This window comes from Pristis pectinata, chromosome 5, assembly GCF_009764475.1.
Source record: "Pristis pectinata isolate sPriPec2 chromosome 5, sPriPec2.1.pri, whole genome shotgun sequence".
Taxonomy (NCBI): Eukaryota; Metazoa; Chordata; class Chondrichthyes; order Rhinopristiformes; family Pristidae; genus Pristis; species Pristis pectinata.
Window position 1 is genome coordinate 75790693 of NC_067409.1, and position 15082 is coordinate 75805774.

The 15082-nt window shown below is 41.3% G+C and overlaps 1 long non-coding RNA gene across 1 annotated transcript in view; it reads left to right on the plus strand.

The window, feature by feature from the left end:
• The window catches only part of LOC127570671 (uncharacterized), a 28248-nt gene that overhangs the window by 5859 nt on the left and 7307 nt on the right, over positions 1 to 15082 (plus strand). The gene's annotated exons all lie outside the window — the stretch shown is intronic.

Consider the following 15082-nt stretch of genomic DNA (forward strand, 5'->3'; position numbering starts at 1 on the left):
GGTGGCATTGAGAATCTGAGGCTATGCATTAGGAGCGCATTGAAGCCATGCGTAAGCAGTGGAAACAGCACACCACCTCATAAATTACTCACTGACCTACCCCCATCAGGCACCTGCTACCCCATCTGTGGAAGAGTGTGTGGGCCCCACCTTGGCCTCATCTCAGAAACCACATGACTGGAGTGGGAGCAAATCATCCTTGGTGCTGAGGGAGTGCTGAAGAAGAAGGTGGTACCTTTCTGTCATTGTTTATCTTAATGATAGTATTTGTTGTTTTGAGAGGTGCTACTGTGGTAGCCTAAGGAGGAAACAGTGAAGTTTATAGATGTTACATACTGTGTGCTAATGGTGAAGAAAAGGAATGCCTAGTGTGATGGCTGGAGTACCAACTAAGCAGATTGCTTTGGCTTGAGTGTTGCTGAAGCAACATTCATCCAGGCAAGCAGCTCACGCACAGAAATGCCAGGTTAAAACGCCATACTTAAAATTGACAGCACAGCATTCCCTATTGATGAATTGCAAATTCATGCAGTTGTTACGCCATAGCACTGCAGGCCCTTTACAGTCTAAGGGCCTTCCATCTTCCATCAACAGAGGATTGTTACCAATGAATAAATGGATTCAGTAATGATGTGAAACAGGAGATAGTGATAAAGAGGCATTCTCTGGCTCATGGTCAGTTGTTCAGTGCAGAAAATTGCCAGAGAGGTGTCTGGAAGAATATGTGTGCCTGCACTTTGGGGAAGCCTGCAATTTAGGCAAATCCCCGTGCTTATTTTGCCTGATCCTATGTACTGATGGAAAAGTTGATGAAGTCCCTTTAAGTCTGGAGCCCAGGTGATGAACATAACACAGCACTGAGCAGAAAACTGTGAGAAGTGGCAGAGATCAGCAGCATCAGCCTAGAATGGTCCTGAGGCTCAGGAGCTGAGGGTGACCATGTTCCTGACTATCACGGGCAAAACATTTAAAATATGCACCTGAGGTTGTTATTTTAAACTATGGGGGGGTCATAGATTTCAGCGAGGACAATGAATTCAGTTTGAGTGTTGTCTCTTTCAGGAGAAACACATTTAACAAACCCGGTTGTTCTGTATGGTAATAAGAATTAGTAATTTTCAGACCAGTGAAGTTAATAATCTTGCTGCAGGTGAGTTTTTGTATGTTGCAATAATGTTGATATCATTTGGGAGAGCTCATGCTGCAAAATGTGCTAGAGAAGATACAAGTTCCACTAAAAAGTAAAGGTACTTCCATATAAGCACACAGATAGCCAGAACTGTGTATAGAATTGCTCTACTGCAGTCGATCCAACTTTCTTTTTTATTAATATTTTTACAACCATTGTGAAAATGACTTCTAAGCATTTATATTTTTTGTTTAAAAAAAAGCCTTCCAAATATCTGCATCAGTTTTACATTTTTTCAAAATTGTTATAATCTTTATTCTTTTACATTTTAGAGGTATTTAGAAGCTTTGCAATGTTGCAGACATTTTTGAACTCTTCTCGCCTCTATCAATAGTTCTTATGAGCTTTAGGGAAGAGTCTTGTTCCTCTGCCAAGACACCCTAGGTGATGTTTCATGTACGTCATTGGACATTCTTTCAGTTAGGGCTTCAACAATAAGGCATTTGGACCCTTTTGTTCAGCAAGTTCAAGCTGACAGGTCTGAATTGGTGAGAGCACTCATGGTATGTGCATCAGCACTCAGCAAGTTCAAGCCTACTGTCGTTTTATTACAAGAGTTAAGCATTTAGGCCTTGGAATTGTAGCAATGGCATTTATGAACGAATGCTTAACTCCCTCCTAGGTGATTATTGTAGAAGTCTTAACCAATGAAAGAAAGATTGTGAGAATTTAAAGTGTGCTCAGAATAATTTACACATTGAAAAAATATGGTCTCTCTGGAATATTTATCTCTAACAACAGCTACACAACAAAATATCTCTGCTTCAGTATATCACCTTTCCCAGCTACTTTGCTATACTGTTCCTTTAATAAGGTGGTGTGCAGTGATGCAATAAAATCATCAGAATAATGAAGCCAATATAATCTCAAGGAAATGACAAACCAGATTTCTTGTTGTGGAATAATTTATGTATTTATTTTTAAATAAACATTAAAACAAAAGAAAGTGATCTTTTACCTTTTTACGAATCATCCGTGCATCAAATGGGAGACTGTACTGCTGGCATCTTGAGTGCAACATGTACAGAAAAATGATCAGGGCAGATTCGCAAACTGAATCATAGGCTCCTTTTCACCTGGCATGAAGGAGAAGATATTGCAAGAAGCGCAGATCATTTAGTCACTGAAGGATTCAACATCCAAAATATTCTTGAAGAAATGGAGCCTACCATGTGTCCAAGCTTGGATAATGTGTGACTTGGAAGTGAGATAGTATTAGAGGTTACAGATTTGGGAGGCATTCTTGAAGACATTTTGGCAAGCCCTGCTTCAGCTGGTTGTGCCATGCTGGGCTGGGGCATCGTTCACTATTATATACCACCAACAGCCAGTAGAAAGAATATTATGCCTTTGAATGTGGGCATCCTGGATTGGGATGGCCAGTGCTCACCAATGTGACAGATTCACTTTTTACAAGATTGACAACTCCTGGAACACCAGCTTGCTTGAAGACATCGCTGCTCTAACTGATTCAAAAATGTAAGCCCAAATAGGGACATGATCTTTAAGGAATACTGAAGCAGGCCTTGCCCTATTGTTAGAGATTGCTCCAATATTCAAACCCCATGCTGTTTCTTGTAGAGTCATAGAATCTTAGAGTTGTGCAGCACAGGTACGGGCCCTTTGACCCAAATCATCCATACAACCAAGATGCCTATCTGCGCTAACGTCATTTTGCTTGCATTAGGCCTGTATCCCGTAACTCATTTCCAATCAATTTACCTGTTCAAATGCCTTTTAAACACTGTAATTGTACTTGCCTCTATCACTTCCTCCGGCAGTTTATTTAATATACCCACCACGCTGTGTGTGGGAAAAATTGCCCCTCCGATCTCTTTGAAATTTCTCCACTCTCACCTTAAACCTGTGCCCTTTTTCGGAAATGTAATCCCACTTTTTGTACTTGACAACTCATCCAAGTAAATCACTTGATAATGTGACTTGATTCCTCTGCCTCATAGCAGTGATCAGGCACACAGTTTGGAAGAAACTAGGGACTTCTTGAATACATATTGCCCCCATCTCTCTTTGGGGACACTGGAAAGCTTCTCTTGATGTTCCCCAATGCATCCTTCAAATCTTTAGTCAAGTTATTCCTTCAACACCTGGCTTCCTCAAGATTCTGCATCACTGAGTAAGCCTGAGCAGTACTTATATAATCACAGAGGCCTGGGTCACTCTCACTGCAGAAGTTCAATCTGATTCTATAACTCTGATAGCCTTCCATCCTGCTCTGATATTTTATCATCTGAGAAAGGATGAATTCATAATCCCAATCTGTATAATATGTTGCATCTCGCATCAAACTCATTGTCCTATTCCTCTTCCACTTCTTATCCTTAATCTGTTCTCCAAGGATTCTCTCAGGTTTCTATGCTCCTCCTCTTTGATCTTGCCTGAAAATGACCAATTCCCAGTGTTATAACCTTGTTCCTTTCAAAAATACATTTTATATTTCATTTATTACTTGTCCTTTCTCTTCTGCAGTTTGGGCCACTCATTGAATGGTAACCTTACAATAATTGTCTAGAATTCTGTGACAAATGTTGTTTGCTTCAGCAACATGGCCCTTTGGATAGTTCAACTTCTCCTTTGTTCTCTCTGACTCTAAATCAGTTTTCTGCCCTCGCTTTACTTGTTCCAGATATCATACTTTGTTAGTATATTCTTTAATGTAGTTCTTGCTCCTGAGTCTATTTATACTGCCAATTGCACTGCCAGAGTCTTACAGTTTAAATTAGTGCTTTGGCTTTCACATCACACAATTTTTAAAACATCATTTCTGTTTCAGTACTTTCTTTGCAGTTAGCATTGTTTTTGACTTAACAGACTATCATGATATAAATCATATGCAGATAAAGCCTCAATAGAAAGGTGGATATTAAAGATGTTCTCAGTGTTCCTTTTCAAACTTTTCCATCCCTTAGGCTATTGTTGCAAAGTATTACCTCTCGTGTGCCTTCAGTTATCTCTATCCCTTTTGACTCCCAATTTTGATTTGCCTTTAAGTACCATAAATTTTGACCAACTTAATTGTTTCAGAATCTGTGTCTCTGTGGGGTTTGTGTCAGTGCCATGATGGTTTAAACAGTTATCTCTCTCCTGTGCCACATTAACCATTTCACAATATGCTGTTAATCAAGTAACCATGCATGTTCTTCAGTGCAAAGTCACCATGTATTTCCACAGCATGTTGCCTCACCAGCAACCAATCACAATTGTACATTAACTGCTGTATCTCAGTTAACATGCCAGTTTATCCAGTTGCGAGCCAACCTTTGGCTTTTAGGTGATCTTCAAAGGATGCAGTCTGGAGATCTTATCTCTCCATAAATCAAGCAGTGGTCAGATTATCAGGTGCAGTTCTCTTAAAATGTTTGCAGACTGGTAAACAAACTACTCCAAGAAAGAGAATAATTAATTACACCAAACTGCCTTTTCTGACTTCAAAATCACATTAATATCTGTTAGTGAATTACGCTCAGGTGTGCAGTCACTTAATCCCATTCCAACACACCTTTGGAAAATTTCCTAAGCATTAGAGTGACTCAGTTACCTAATTGGTGAAGACCTGTAAGATTCATCGCTTTAAAGACAGAGTAAACCTCAGTGAGGTACACAAGGTACCTACCGCAGGATGGACTCCAGGTTACAGAACCATTTTTGCAAAGTTATTTGCTTCCTGTGTGAAACCTGCATATCAATGCTGACACAAGGCCCATAGCAAGCAACCTTGCTAGCCTTTGATGTTTTGAACTCTTATGAAGGCCCTGAACAGCAGCAGGGCCTGAAATGGCATTCTGGGGAAGCCTTTCCCCCAAAACATCCCTGAAAGCTTTGACTGATGGTAAAGCCCTACCCCTACATTTCCCAGCTGTCAAAGCTGTCAGTTTTTTAAATATTTCTGAACTTCTCTGCTGCAAAAGGAGGAGGAGGAGGAAGGGGAAAAGCAGGTCAGCAGATGGCAATGATGATAAAGAATGAAGTGTAACACCTGCAAGAAGATTAATATCAATACATTATTTGCTTTAAGTGCAACTCACCACAGGAAGGAGATTGCACTGCCTTGCTTGGGTCGATATCAACAGGCTCACCAGTCACTCTGTCAGGCTACCTGCCATGTCACTGCAGCTCTTCATTCACCGCACATGTCACTTCACTTCCCTGCACTCTGAAAAATCAAGGACTTGTACAAGATTAAGTACCATTGCAAGTAAAGACCTGTAAGATTCATTGCTGTAAAGGCAGAGTAATCTCTCACTGAGGTACACAAATACCTGCCACAGAATGGACAAATTACAGAGCTATTTTTGCAAAGCTATTTCCTTCCTATGTGAAACCTGCATGCCTATGCTGACACAAGGCCCACAGCAAGCAATGTTACCCTTTCCTCCATTCAAGCACCACTGTATGTGTAGAAGGGGACTGGTCTGCAAAATCACACTGATTTTTCCATTATCACAGGAAGATCACCTTTCTGATCTGGCCAAGGTCAAATGCAACATTCAATGAAGAGAAGATGTGATGCACACAATGATTCACTAATCTTGTTGTATTTCTCACCAGATTAGGTAGAATGGCAGATTTCCTTCCCTGAAGAACATTAGTGAGCAACAATCCAGTAGTTCCGTAGTTAACATTATTGATACTAGATTTTTATTTCAGATTTATTTAATTACTTGAAGTTAAGTTCTCAAGCTACGCTGGAGCATGAAGCACAATGTTCAGTGTAAGCTTTCATGCTTCTTGTACTCTCAGGTCTCTGGATCAACAGGCCAGACTTTTAGACACTGATCCAGTAACTTAACCAGTTGTTTGTGTTTTTCTGCACAGTCTTTTCTTCACTGTCTTGTATAATTTAGGTATAATTTATGTTCTGTGAGTTGTCTGAACCTATGTGCCTGTGATGCTGCTGCAACCAAGTTTTTCATTGTACCTGTACCTGACTGTACTTATGCAGAGGACAATTAACTCAATTTAACACTTTAACATGCAAGATAAAGTAAAAAGGAACTTTTAGTGTGTTGTCAAGATATGGCTGTTGTGGTTGAATAACTGTGCCTGTTTTTTCAGTTGTGAGCTATAGGTGGTTACAGCTGTGGGTGAGCCTAAGTATTGCGATGCTGGAACTGTCAGAGGTTTTGAGATTAGGTCATTTGAGATTAAGGCACTAACCTTGAGCTCATGGAACCTCTTCCTGCACTGGACCCAGGTCTGCAATTAGCTCATTCCTGGGATTTATCTCTCTAGCCGCTACCTTCAAATGCTATCTCATTTTCACTCTGAGATTGCATCCCTTTGCAACCCTCAACCTCATTGACAAGGATAATAAGGTTGCTCTCAGGAAATCTGCTTCCCTGCTCCTGGCCTGGCTGATCATCCATAGTATTTTAGTGCTGTGCTTGAAAATGAATTCCAATTTTGGTGTACCTTCATGGCCAGGTCCCTTTTAGGGGCTGGAGCCTTTTTCTCAATTAGCACAGGATCAGTTTCATAGTGCACAGTACTTATCTAATAGTTAACAATTAACATAAGGCATAGGGATATTGATGTGCTACATGTTTTAAATGAACTTAAGGGATGTGACAGAAAATTATGCGTTAGTGGGAAAAAGAGATGTGGTTCCCTGTGCAGCACCAGTTTAGTGAATGTAATAAGAGCAGTCCATAACGTCTTATGCTAGTGATCATATGCCATACAAAATATCCCATTCTGATTCTTCCAGCCATGTCCTTTCTTTTCTATCCTATTCTCCTTCAAGTGTGGATCAAGCCGCCCATAAATGCATCAGTGATGTTTGCTTCAACCATTTCATGTGGCACTATATTACAAATTCACCCTTATCTGTAAAGAAATTCTTATTAAATATTTTATATGAGCAGAAAATGATAGATGTACTCACCCTTATCTATGAAGCAAGTGGGGGGGGGGGGTGGGAAGCAGTTAGCTGAAATTGTAAAATTCAGTAGTAGGTCAAATCTTGCAAAGGAAGATGTGATACTGTTCTTCAAGCTTACATTGGGCATTGTTAGAGCAATATAGGGGGACAAAGGCAGAGGTCAAAGTGGGAGTGGAACGGAGAATTAAAACAACAGGCAACTGAAAGCTCAGAGGCACCCTTGCAGATAAAACAGTGGTGTTCTGCCAAGTCACCCAATCTGTGTTTGGTTTCTCCAATATAGAGGAGACCACATTGTGAGCACTGAGTGTGTCAGACCAGATTGGAAGAAGTGCAAGTAAATCGCTGCCTCACCTATAAGGACTGAGGTCTCTGGATAGTGTGAAGGAAGAGATAAAAGGGCTATCCCCAAAAGCAGCATTATTTTCTCCAAGACAAATAATGAGGCCCAAGGTCTTCTGGATATGAGGCCTTCAAACTCATCATTATGAAGATGACCTTGCAGGAAGGATGAGCTTCTCCAAATTTTGGCCACTATGGTTTTTGAGCTGAGAGGATTGGGAGACAAATCATGATTAGTGTGTCAGTTGCCCCTCTTTGTGTTTGTTATTCCCATCACTAGCCTCACTGGTAACTGCAACTTTAATCTAGCCTATCTCTTCATTCTCTTGGTCCAATTCTACTTGCCCTCATTCACCCCAGTCTCAGGTTATACCAGAGAATTCAGGCTAAATATCCCATTTCTTCGAAGGAGGGCAGATGTTCTTTAAAGAGCAGTCATGCTTAGTAATTAGGCAGGCTGGTTTGGGAGGCTGGAGTCAATTATGTTCGGAATGATGGCTCAGAAATATTTGCCTTCAAGCTTTGATGTGTGGGGTTTACGTTAGATATGGGTGTTATTTTTAATCTTCAAAAGGCACAACATACATTGGCTAGGGCTGGTTTCATTGTTGCCTAAACTATTTCTTTTAGAGGTTTGAATTTTGAGTGCACTTGTATCCATCCAAACTATATCTGATTCAGGAACTTTTTTTAATTATGCTGTAATTTAGTTAATCTCTCCCTCTCACTTCTTATCACAGAACTGGCCAATTGGTTTTGAAGATTATCTCCATTTGTCTGAATTATACATGGTTCAAGCCATTAGTGAGTGGGTTTGTGATCTTTCAATCTAATTTCTTTCTGCATTTTTTGGATGATCAATTCACTTTGGTTTCAAGGCTTGGAACTTCTAGGGACTTAACCTCATGTTCAGAAAGTGTCTGCTGACAGGTTTGTCCTCATTTTCTGTCCCAATAGTACTGAGGTGACCTGTGAGATGAATTCTTAAAGAGTCTCCTATAAACAATGAGGCACCGTTTACATTGAATTACTGTTCACAGGTAATCCTTTAGTTTATCAAGGCTGTCTTTCCTGTAGCCCTGTTAGTTAGGATTTTTTGGATGTTGAGATGTTTACATGCCACACATTGTTTGTTACCATAGTTTAAGGTTGCTGCAGTTCAGTACTGACCCAAAAGGCCCTTTGGCTTTTTGGATGTTTTGAAGACTGGCATTACAGTATTTTGGCTAAGTACATGACCTTACCCTTACGTTGGTCAAAGTAAAGAACAAGCAAATGACAATCAAGAGGATTGGAACATGATTAAAACTCCTAAGCTTGTATTAGGGCCTCAGAGGAGACCAAAGGGACAGTATGAGGCTCCTGGGGAAATTTTCAGACGCAAGGTGGTGGCTGAAGTCCTCCAAAGGTGACCTGGGGGCCAAAGGGTGAGAGATAATAGCCTGAAGGATTGATCATAGTTAGGGAAGCTAGTTCTTCAGGCTGAGATTGGCATTTTTTTCTTCACTTAGGCAATACCTGGGTTGGCATTAGCCTTCTCCAGAAAAAACACCATGGCAACGGGGACCTGAAGGAGACGTCAGGCTCCTTACTTGCCTGTTTATGTCAGGACATAGGACACCTATGCAACTCTCCACCAAAGATGACTGAGATCATTAAAGATTTGAGAACTGGGATTGTTGAGTCTTTGAAAAGCGAAATACTTGAGTGCTGAAAATCTGAAGTGAGAACTTAAAACATGGGAAATATTCAGCAATCAGGCAGCATTTGCAGAGAGAGAATAAGAGATAATGGTGGGTTAGGCAGGGTACCATTTAACTTGGATTAGTGAATGGAATCAGATAGGTGTAGGGATAAATCAGTGAAGATTCTTGAGTCCTCAGGGAGCCAACTGCAGCCTGTCCTCTTCGAGGTATGGCAAGGTGTAGACACCCACCCCAGTCCCAGGAAGTGGTTTGTCATTTCAAATAAATTAATTAGGTTAGTAGCTTCTGTCTAACTTTCACAGTTCATAGAGTAATAGAGTCACACAGCATGGCAACAGGCCCTTCAGCCCAACCGGTCCATGCTGACCAAGATGCCCATAAAAGCCAGTCCCATTTGCCTGCATTTGGCCCATATCCCTCTAAATCTTTCCTAATCATGTACCTGTCCAAGTGCCTTTTAAATGTTGTTTATGTACCTGCCTCAACCTCTTCCTCTGGCAGCTCATTCCATTTATGGACCACCCTCCAGGTGAAAAAAATTGCCCCTCAGGTTCCCCTCTCACCTTAAGCCTATGCCCTCTAGTTCTTGATTCCCCAACCCTGGGAAAAAGACTGTGAACTGGTCTGAGAAAACATTGCAGTTGAAGTAAAACAAAGGCTGTTTATAGAAGAAGGTGGGTACTTTTATAGCACTGGTTATGGGCCAGAAGGACAGAGTGCTTTCCCCAGTCCCCCAAGCTCTTCCCTATTAACCCTGCACCTTCCATCCCACAACTACCCCAGTGGTTTAGTTGGACAATCCCAACAACCTTCAACCCCGGTCTGCTTCCCAGGCCTGTGGATCAGACCCCAGCAGGGATTATGAACAACCTATCTAGGCTGCATCTAGTTCCCCGCCTGTAGGCAAGGCAACCCTGTCAATCAGGCTGCCCTCCAGGCAGAAAACCTTCCAGGGCCAGAGGTGGAGTTACAGGCTTCCAGGTTTTCCATCTGAAACCCATCCACTCAGGCTACTTAATGCTCTTCAATTAACATCCAGGTCGATCAATTTGGATTAATAATCTTTCATTTTATAAAACAGCAAGCTTTCAAATTCATTGAACTTGCTGTACAAAATCTTTAAGAAATATAGAACTAAGTGGCCTAAATGGAGTTAAAATATGGCTAGCAAGGCAGTCAGAAAAGCATAGAGAGTCTGTTCCCATTTGTTTTTTAATCTCTATGTTCTCCCAGGTCCAGATACGACTGGAAAACTTCACAAAGAGTGCAATGTTATTCTTTATTGTCAGGGAGTTGAATACAAAAGTAGGGAGGTTATGCTCTAGTTGTTTAGGACACCGGTGAGAGCACATCTGGAGTTCTAGGCACATTATTGGTCTTCTTACTTAAGGAAGGATGTTAATGCATTGGAAGCAGCTCAGAGAAAGGTTATTGGACTATTACCTGGAATGGGAGGATGATTCATCTTTTGGGAGAACCTAGAACTTGCATTCACTGTTTTAAAATAAGGGGTTAGCCATTTAAGACAGTTGAGGTGCAATTTATTTCTCTCAGAGGGTTGTGAGTCTTTGGAGCTCTCTTCAAAGGGAGATGGAAGCAGTCTTTGAGTATTTTTTAAGGCAGAGGTAGATAGATTCTTGAAAAGCAAGGAGGTGAAAGGTTATATGGGTAGACAGGAATTTGGAAGTTGAGATTACAACCAGACCAGCTATGATCTTACTAAACGGCAGAGCAAGTTTTAGTTGCTGAGTCGTCCATACCTGTTCCTGATTCCTCGCTCTGGTCTTGATACAGGGTTTCAACCCAAAACATCAACAATTCCTCCCTCCGCCCCCCCCCCCCCCCCAACAGATGCTGCTTGACCTGCTGAGTTTCTCCAGCAGATCGTTTGTTGTTCTGAATTCCAGCATCTGCAGTCTCTTGTGCCTCCTGATTCCTATGTTCATGATACTGAAAGAAAACTGAAACTCTGTACGACATCACAATGATATGGAAATATACACAGGAACGTGAATCAATGTGAGGACAACATCCCAGTCCATTCCCCATTTATTAGATTAGAAATCTAATCAAAGAAAGGTGCCTTCATGGAATTTTTGTCCAAATAACCTATCAGACAACATCGTACTTTTTTTTATTACTGGTAACCATTTTATTGTGTAGCAGCTGGAGTGCAAAATTGAAGCTCTAGAACAAAACTCATTGAATCTGGAGCACACAGTTCCAAAAGCAAGACCTAAATATAAAATTGGGCCATCTCTAAATCCCCAAAGGTGAGCTATACAATCCACTCCTTTTTAGAGAAATCCAGAAGATTTATGCCAGTTTAAAATAGAATAAATATCAAACTCCATTCCTTCTTCATCACATTTGCTCCGATGATGAGACATTCCCCATAGGTGTCTCTGAAATGCTTTGCCTCTTCCTTGACCATTGCTTCCCCTCTACCATAGTGGACAGAGCCCTTGACCACATCTCATCTATTTCCCACACCTGTACTCTCACTCCTCCCCCCGGACAGAGCAGGAACAGTGTTCAATACATCATCCTTTGCAATTTCTGTCGGCTCCACACGATTCCACCACTCGACACATATTCCCCTCCCCTCCCCTCTCAGCATTTCATAGAGATCACTCCCTTCATGATTCCACTCTCCTATCCTGACCTACCACTCTCCAACGTATGGCATCGTCCCATACAACCGCAGGAGATGCAAAACCTGATCTCTCACCTCTTCCCTTCCCACCATCTCTCCCAACAGACTCTCCAGGTGAAGCAGCAATTCACCTGCGCTTCTTCCAATTTTGTGTACTGCACTTGGTGTTCACAATGTGGTCTCCTCTACTTTGGAGAAACCAAACGCAGACTGAGCGATTATTTTGTGGACCCCCTGTACTCAGTTCACAGAAATGACCCTGAGCTTCCAGTTGCCTGCCATTTTGATTCACCATCCCACTCCTAATCTAATCTCTCTGTCTGTGGCCTCCTGTACTGTTACAACAAGGCCCAATGCAATTTCACAGAACAACACCTCATCTTCCATCTCGGCACATTGCAGCCTTCAAGATTTAACATCGATTAGATAAAAGCCATTTCTTCCTGTCTATATCAGAACCATTTCCACCTGCCATCCTTTGTTTCCCCTCTTGTGTATAGTCTGGCCTGCTGAACATGTCCCTGTTCAACCAGAACACATCAGCAACAATTAAAATTACCATAGTACCTGATCCCACCTGCCACATCTTGAGTCTATCAGAGAAAACTCCTTGGTTTCACTGCTATCCAGACTAACTTGCTTCTCTCTTTCTCAGGTCTGATGAAGGATCCCTTATCTGAAACATTAACTGTTTCTCTTTCCACAGGTGCTGTCTGACCTGCTTAGTTTTTTCAGCACTTTGCATTTTCTGTTTTGTTTTTCCTTATCCTACATGCACAAGTCTAGCCTGTCAGGCAGGTCCCACCACCTTACCACTAAAACCCCATTATGTAGGGCCTTGTAGATTAGTGTGCTGATAGCTGCCCCCATTAAGCCATTTTGACATCCTATCACAGTCATTCCCTTTGTTCTACACATCCCTCTCCCAGCTTCTATCCTACTGAAAACATACTTGCATCTCTCTCCCACGGACCTGAAACGTTGACTGTTTATCAAGTGCTGCTGGAAGATCATCAACTTGATGAAAGATGCACTTTGGTCTGCCCAAAGTTTGTTGATCTCCCAGTACAACGAGATGTCCATAAGTGAATGCTGCTGACTGGCACATTCCAGGCTGCAGGAGTATGTACTGAAGCTTGGTGCAGCCAACACAACAGCTTTGTGAGGAAGGACTGCAATCTAAGATCATGCCGCCACTAGATGCTGGGAGCTGAGTCCAATGTAACAGCCCCACAAACACTAAATAGGTGTATTTATAAAAGAGGCCACATGAATGGCATTGGCGCTTTGTAAACAGTACGTACTGACATGCTGTGAATGGATTTATCTGATGACAATGTAAAAAAGACGTACTGATTGTATCATATTTCCTGTATATATATTTTTTGTGAATAAAGTGTATTTTTGAAATAAAAAATGTTCCTCCTTCCACAGATGCTGCCTGATTTGCTGAGTTTGCCAGCATTTTCTGTTTTTGTTTCAGAATATTTTGGATTATTGTGGATGGGTGGGTAATTTGGGAGCTGATCTGCTGCTTTCAGTTTTGCTAAGCTTTGACGTGCTTCCAAGGTTCTTAATGCCAGTCTCATTACTCTTCCATTTTACACAGTAATGGAATTCCCAGGCATCAGTGGGAATGTTACGTGATTTCAAGGAGGTTTTGAGAAGATCCTTAGATAGTTTCCTCTGCCCAGCTGATAATCCCTTGTCAAGATGGAGGTCAGAGTGTCTGTTCTGGGCATCTGGTGTTGGGAATGTGAATGACATGACTTACCATCGGAGCTGACTTCATATAATTAGGGTCTTAATGGTGGGAGTGTTAGCCTGGGAGAGGAGACCAGTGTTGGTTCACATATCTGTCCCCTTCCCCAAACCCCAAATGGGGAATGTGTTTCTAAAAATGACTGGAATTATGGGGACTACTGTACTTGTATTATTCTCCCCACATTTTCTAACATCTTTAGAAGTCTTTTCAAAATGGATATTGGCCTGGACTTCCCTGGAGGTGGCAAATTGTCCCCATTTCTGCCCCCAACCACCCTTAGCTCTGCATTTGCCTCGAGCAAGTGGCAATTTGGTCTACGATCCCAGCTTCAACCTGATCAGCAACTTGAGAACAGGGTCTTCCAGACATAAACGTCAAGACCTGCTTGGGTGCCAGCTAAGCCATGCCCTCAAGACTGAACAATGCTCAAAGCTATCAAATCACTTCAATGAGTACAAGCCTTCATCTACCACACCACACTCTGCAGATTTTAACAACTTTTAAAGATCTTTATGAACACCAAACACCAGTAAAATCATAATTATTTAGAAATCAATTAGCCAGTTTACCCAAATTAGTTGATTGTCCCATTGAAAAATGGTGGTGGACTTCTCCCAGACACTAAATATATTGAACTGTGCAGTTGTTAAATGTGCATGAACTAACCTCCTCACCAATGTTGTCTGTGGTAGGATGTGAGCCACGCATGTCTGCATCACCCTGTACATGCTGCCTCGAAAAGGTGGCATCTATCATCAAGGATCCCCACCATATGTTCTGTGTTGTCTAAACCTACGTGCCCATAATGCTGCTGCAGGCAAGTTTTTCATTGTACCTGTACCTCACAGTACTTGTGCATGATAATAAATCCGATAAATAAATAGATAAAATAAATAAATAAAAAGATGACTTGATTTTGTACCTATGGTCTCCAAAAAAGCATAGGCTGCAACATAGACCTTTATTTGCAGATGATAATTTTCCCTTCATTTTAACACTTGCCTCCTTTATTTGACTTGTGTTAATTTCAGTTGATTATCATGGGTTTTTTTTGGTCAAACTCATCATACTCGAGCAGTCTGCAGAATTTTTCTGTCACTAATACCGTGTTGGAACAGCTATAATCACAGTGCCAGGTGCTGCAAACCTTACCTCCTCCAGTTCTTGCAATAACATTGATGTCAGCAAAATGGTGAATCATAACACTATTATGAACGCTTCTTTCTCTGAAACAATTGCCTTTACCATGGAGTCTTAAAATATCTTCCCAATGCCCCCATTGCCCTTCCTGTTTGCTTCTTACTTTCCCTTTCTATATTAAAAGTTTCTTTCAGTGTATACCTTTAACCAACTTTCTGGTCACTTCTGTTAATCCTACTTCTCCCCTCCACTTTTCTTCACATAAGCAAGTTGTTATTTAATTCAAGAAATAGACAAATTATAGTGAGCTTACTTACGTAGAGCAAGGAACTGATAGTACTAAAAATTGCTGGTTGAAGTATTGATACAGTTAAGTGCAATTACT